Source organism: Triticum aestivum, chromosome 1B, assembly GCF_018294505.1.
Source record: "Triticum aestivum cultivar Chinese Spring chromosome 1B, IWGSC CS RefSeq v2.1, whole genome shotgun sequence".
Classification (NCBI taxonomy): Eukaryota; Viridiplantae; Streptophyta; class Magnoliopsida; order Poales; family Poaceae; genus Triticum; species Triticum aestivum.
In genome coordinates this window covers 103666523-103673577 of record NC_057795.1, presented here as the reverse complement: position 1 = coordinate 103673577, position 7055 = coordinate 103666523, and positions in this window count along the sequence as shown.

Sequence of the window (7055 nt, the reverse complement as noted above, 5' to 3'; positions counted from 1 at the left end):
GTTCGAAGCGTACTGCATATTTGCAAGTTCCGTACTACATATTCAATTGTGTTTTATCTATACTGCTTGTTGGACTGTTGTGCACTTCATCTAGCTCGTGTTTGTACTGTGTGTAGGTTTTTACTGCTCTGTGCATAGTATGAGAATTGTACTGCTAGTATCGTCCTCAAACAGTTTTATTATCTCTTGCAGAAAATCCCCCAACGAGCTGTCAGGTATCTCCGACTGAAGAAGAAGAGAATTCTCCAAGTTTTTCTTGGCAATGAACAACTGAAACCAGCCAAGTACTGTGTAGGCGTTGATGGGCGGATGTATCTGCAGAAAGGCTGGAAGGAATTTGTCATTGATAGTTGCCTGAAATCTGAGCAAGTTGTTGTCCTCAACTTCTTTGAACTCGAGGATCGTATGGTTAGAATCACGTTTGACGTGATTGGTTAAGGTTATGAGGTTGATTGTAATAAGTACTTTTGCGTATCGAACGCTTCAACTTTTGATGTGTTTTCTAATAAGTACTTTTGTGATTTGAACCGCTTGAATTATAAGTTAGAACTTCGTGTTGCCTATGAGGTAACTACATTTTTTTATGGGTTGTGGATCAAAATGTGTCGATGATTACTCTATACATCATTTATCTCAATATGGTTTACCCTATACATCATTTCTCTCAATAGGGTTTAGTTGAAGAACTCATAGTCAGTGGGAAATTTGTGTTTACACAAAATTTAAACTGATATATAAGTCGTACATGTATGCAAACTGCTATGTATATTATTAATTTATTGAACTTCATCTATTTGGTCGTTAATCTGCTGCTTCTTCACGGTGACTGGAGCGTGTCTAATGTCGCACTTTCTTTGGTTTTCCGTGGTGGTGTTGTTGGTTCTTGTCTTTGCACCATTGTGTTTGTATCCCCTCGCGTGCTGGTTGATGGCAGCTTTCGTTTTCCAGCACTATGAACTACAGTCTTCTTGCTCCTCGCCTGCTGGTTGATGGCGGCTTTTGTTTTCCAGCACTGTGAACTGCAGTCTTCTTTGCTCCTTGCGTGCTAGTTGATGGCGGCTTTTGTTTTCCAATGCTATGAACTGCATCCTTCTTTGCTCCTCGCGTGATGGTTGATGGCGGCTTTTGTTTTACAACACTGTGAACTGCATCCTTTTGTGCTCCTACCTGGTTTATTGTATGCGGTGTCGCTCTCGGTTGTTTCTGTACAGCAGCATTCCCTTCTGTCTTTTGTTTGGTGGTCTTGTGGGCATTGTTTCATCTTCGTCCTCTTCACTCTCTCCTTCCTCTTCCTCCTCATCTTCATCTGTTTCTACATAAGGCACTCTTTCTTCAGTTTCTTCACGTTCTTCGTCCTCTTCACTACCTTGTTCTTCCTCCTCTTCTTCATTTGCTTCTTCATAAGACATTTCTTCTTCAGTTGTGTCACCATCTTCTTCTATGATTTCATCTTCTTCGTCTTCTTCATTTTCTGATCTTGTTCTTTTGGGGTAGGTTCTTGAATTGTGTCTCTTCCTCTTTTTGCAGATGATGCAACGTCTGGGTTTCGTCCATTTTTTAGTGTTGTCAGCGGAATCTCTGTTTGGTTGTGCATCTCCATGTCCATGGTGTTCTTGTTCATGTCTTTTTTTACATGTCCTGGAATTGTGGCCGCTGATTTCATTACATGTCCTGCACCTGTTTATTCCCAGTGGGTGACCATCACTGTCCAGCTCAGGTTGTGGCTTACTGTTTTTGTCATCATTTTTCTCTTTGCATGCAACCTTTTTTTGGGTTGCGTCGCCCCCTTTCTTCCTTCCTCTTGTGTTTGAAACGGGAGGTGGAAGAATTGTTTCTTTTTTTATTGCACCAATTGCGCTGTGTTCTGTATTTTCTACTTGCTCGGCATTATTGTCATGCTGGGATTTCTCTGCTTGCTTTAGTTTCGCTGCTTCTTCTTCTTCTTCGTTGAGCACATAAAACTTCCTCGATCGGTGCCCTCATACCAGACAACACTCTGTGGCACCCAGCGTCAGACCTTGTCGCTCTGTTTGCAAGGTCCATTGTTGTTTCTATCGGCAATTTCCTATGGAAAAAAAGGCGAGCTTCCATCTGGTGTTGTTTGTTTGTAGTCTCTTCTGTCAAACGTTGCATTTGTTCTTGCGTTCCGAGTGTATCTTTTCATGATGTACACCTCAGGAATCTTGAGTACTCTCAGATGAGAAAGCATGCATAACACATGGACGCAAAAGAGCCCTGCAGACAACACATTTTTTCTTTATTTTGTAAGTGAACTGCATGAAATTAATAAACACATTTTTTTGTTATTTGTTAATTCTTAAGGAAGTGAACTTCACTTGGTCTTGTGAAGTACTCATGCATGTGGAATTTTATAGTTCAGTAAGTGAGGCTTCATGCATGAATATCAGAAACTAGGATTTTTTTTTTGCTAGCAAGTCGGACCTGTGTGGGTCCAGAGTTTGCACTCACATTCGTAGACAACTTTCTTTTCATTGGCGACCACTTGCAAATTATGCCTTGCCCAGTCAAATGTATCCGATCTATTGTAGTTGTGTACAAGGTACTTTGTCGGGTTCTCAGGGCACCATTCTGCTACGGTAGAGTGTTTCTTTGAAATGTGCAAAAACTGCCCTTGTATACACTTTTGATAGCTGAACTTCAAACCCAAACTGGGTTGTTGTCTTTACCTCCGACTTCATGATCAGAAATGCAGCGTTACGAATCAGAGAAATGAAAATTTTGTTTGTTTTTGTAGTTATATTTAGCCATTTTTATGGATATTTTTATTTACCTCATTTGCTACTGTCTCTGCGTGCTCGACGGCCTTCCTGGTCTGAATGCACTTGTCCACTTGTTGAGCAAACAGATGGAGATCATGCTTCTCTTTGATGAAGTTTTTTCTTCAATATGCGGTTCATGCTCTCGCTTCTCTGCGTGGAAGTCATCCGAGCACAGAAAATTTCCTTGTAGTAAGCTGAGATCCACTCGTGCCTATCATCCCACAGCGAATTCATCACTTCATTGTTTTGCAAGTTGTATTTCTGAATGAGGTCCTTCCATGCCCGTTCAAATTCTGACGGCATTAGTGGGTGGTTCAGCACCGCATTGAGGTCATCCTTTAGTTTCCCGTGCGCCTTATACAGCAAGGTGAGGTGGTCTTTGTACTTCTTCATGATATGCCACCGACACAACTTATGTAATGTATCTGGGAGGGTAATTTTTAATGTTGCCTTCATCAAAGAACATTGGTTTGAAAAGGCACAAATAGTGTTTTTTCATTAAGTTGTTTTGTGTGTAAGAAAGATGGAAGAAATAGAAGTGTACAAAACAAACGTAAGTATACAGTTGTTGTTTCTTTTTTGTACCTGTGAGCATGCAGATTGGCGGCTTGTTGTTCATACACCTCGGGAATGTCATGAAAACCCACTCAAACAACGGTATCATTTCATCTCACACAAGGGCGACAGCAAATATGGTACTCTGTAGATGATGGTTCACTCCCACGAAGACTCCTAGCGGCACGTGGCATTTGTTAGTTTTATATGTCGAGTCAAATGTAACACAGTCTCCAAAATCTTCATACAATCCTTTGCAACTTGCGTTGGCCCAAAAGACGTTTCTTACACGGTTATCTGCATCAACGTCATAATCATAGAAGAACTCTGGATTTATCTTTTGCATCTTCTCGAAGAAATCCAGAAGTTTCTTGACGTCATGTTGGGACTCTTCTCTGGCAAACTTCTGTTTCCTACATTTCAAACACAACGCAAACTCATCTCATCAAACAAGAAATAATTACCAACAGAATGCTCAAGCGATATGCTCTGTGATGTGCTTACTTGTTGACTCGGTAGCGGCTATTATGTCCCATGTACTACAGACCACCGGACATACGCGACAACGTTGACATCGTATGCGTGTGTGTGTGGTTGTCCATCTGCATGTCCTTCACCAACTGGTCAATCAAAGGATCGTCTCTTTTGTGCGAGCGCATGTGCAGAAGCTTCCCGAGGCTTTCTAGCATCTTGTGATTGTGATTTAGTTCAACCATTTCTATCACAAATTTGTCATCCTTCATCTTTTTTACTCTTATTTTTGCCTTGCAGCCAATCCTTTTTTATGTCTTCTCACATTTCCGGTCATAATCTGACACAGTCTGCTTGTGCACCCCTTCTCTTGAGCAGACAATGTAGGCATTTGTCTTGTGTTTTGCCCTCTTGCATATGCCAAACCCTACATATCTTGCATAAGTGTTGTAAAAGTCCCATGCTTTTTCGTACATGGTGAACTTCATTCCAGCGGCAGGTATGAGGTTCTGCGGCATGTTTTTATTCTGCATCAAGTGCAGTGCTCTATGAGATAAAGTGTTCTGTTCTGTTTAAATATGAGTGCATACTCGTTTAATAAAGCAATGCAATGTTCCTAAGTTTTCAGAAGAATCGACTGTATTAGATGTTAGGCCAAACCTCACAAGATATATCAGTGTGCACTTCAATGTTATCTGAATGGACTCCAAATGTTATTATATTTTTCAGGACATAAACATACATGTGTGTAATGTCATTCATCCGATGGAGTTTGCAGCTCGCCGGTTATATTGGACATGGCGGGGTTATAGCAGATCTGTGTAGTTGAGGATCTCGCGGTGGCAATAGTGAGGAGGATTTGTACCTGCCGTTGACTTTTGACCGAGGTGCCCTTGGTGGTCGCATTGTCGAAGTTGATGTAGCAGGTCTACTTGGAGCTCTGTTTTTCAGTGCAGCGGGTGGACGGTGAGCTCTGTTTTGTGGTGCTGCAAGTGGACGCTGTGGTAATCCAGTGTTGTGGTGATGTCTCATTGGATTGGTTTGAAAATTTTGGAGTGGTATCACGTCATCATAATCATCATCTGCTGCAACATCATGTTCCACTACATCATCATGGTATGTTCGGACATGTTGTCCAAATGTAGTGAACTCGTGCTTGTACTCTGGGTTGAGAAGTGTTATTGGCTCATCTTCATCGTCATCATCTTCATCATCCCGTGGGTGAGTTCCCTCCCACACGAAGGTGACATCGTCGTCATCTTCAACTACCTCTTCTTCCTGGAAAAAACCCTCTTCCGGAGAGTATTGCACCCTGTTTGTTGTTGTGAAGAATCCTCGAGGAATCTCAGGTGTAACCCAGCCAGTGTCTCTTCCAGAAGAAGTTTTACTTTTCTGAAAGTTGTTGTTCCCAGGGTTGTCAATTATGCGCGGAATTTTGTATCTGTTGAACGTCATTTCCTGCACAAAATGGTGGAGCTGCATTGTCACGTTAAATGAACTGAATCACGCAAACTGCAATTGTTCGAATAGTACTGTGAACTAATGCACGCTGACTGCATCACCCTGCAAGGTGAACTGAAGTAACCGCACTGCATCGTTGTCCATAATGAACTTATACAACCGTATTGCATGTCCCAGCAAGCGTACTACATTACCGAGCAACTGCACTGCATTTTTTTCATGGTGAACTGAAGTAATCGCACTGCATCGTTTTTTGAGGCGTATTGTACTGCTTTGTCTGGAATAAGTAAACTGGGATAGTTGAGGAAGTGTACTGCTTACCTCGTGTTGCAGTGCTTCCTTGCAGGAAGAAGCTCCCTTCTCGTCCATCTACAGAACTTTTGCGTTCACCCGTGCAGTCCACTTGCCCTTCAAAAGTTCATGAGCGGTATTGATGTTGCTCAAGGTGAGTGGTGACGGAGGATTTGCTCTTAAGGTCGTTGCATCCTTAATCCAAGAAGCTGTCGTGGATGAAGGAATCTTGCGCACAGTCCTCCGTGCTCGAATTGGTGTGATGTCAAGGCAGCACCAATCCACATCTGATGAAGTACGGGTAATTGAAGACCCTCCCCTCAACGTTGTGGTACTTGAAGGCCCGGAGGAGATCGGCGGCCGCGCTACCAAGCTGCTGCCGCAGAAGAAGGCCGATATGTGAGCGAGGGAGGTGTTGCTCGGTTGCTGCCGCGGAAGAAGGCCGAGAGGCGACGGGCGGCGGCGCTACTTGGCCGCTGCCGCGGAACAAGGCTGGGAAGGTTGGGGCGGCATCGCTGCCGGCCGCCACCGCGGAAGAAGGCCGGGAGGTGAGGGGAGGTGTCGCTCCCATGCCGCCGTCGTGGGAGAAAGCAGGGAGGGGAGGGGCGGCATCGGTCCCAGGCCGCTGCCGCGGAAGAAGGCCGGGAGGGGAGGGGTGCCGGCGCTCCCTGGCCTCTACCGTGGAAGAAGGCCGGGAGAGGAGGGGCGGCAGCGCTCCCTGGCCGCTGCCGCGGAAGAAGGCTGGGAGGGGAGGGGAGGTGGCGCTCCCAGGCCACTATCGCGGTACAAGGCGCAGAGGAGAGGGGCGGCGGCGCTCTGGTGGGGGATGTGCAGAATAAGCCATGTGTTATTAGAATAAGACTCTTAAGGGGTGTTATCATAATAGACCCACCCTATATATATTGTTTCTTAAATTTTGGGGGTGCGAAGCATATGTCAAAAGGTTTCAGCCCGATAAGCTTGAACCCGAAGCAAGTGCAACTTCATAGGATACCCGAAAGAATGTATTGGGTATACCTTCTACCACAGATCTGAAAGAAAAATCTTTGTTGCTAAGAATGGATCCTTTCTAGAGGAGTTTCTCTCAAGTAAGTGAGTGGAATGAAAGTAGAATTTGATGAGGTAGGTGCACCTGCTCTCGAATTAGAAAGTAATACATCAGAGAAAACCGTTCCCTTGATGCCTATACCAACCAGAGAGAAAGCAAATAATAACAGGCTCGACTATTCTGTTACTAGTAACAGAATAATATTCTGTTACCCCTCGCCTTATAAGGGCCCGGTCACAACTCCGAATCGGTACGCCAGTTTAAGCCCACCGAACTATGATAGCCCGAAACAAAAAGACCCACGCCCCACCCTACAGCAAGTCCACTACCATCTTCCCAAAAAAACACTCCACACACTCCACCCATGCCTTCTTCTACCCCGGATGCGCCGTCACCCTACCCCCGCCACGCCACCGCCCCTGCCCCCGGAGGCGCCGCCGCCCCTACCT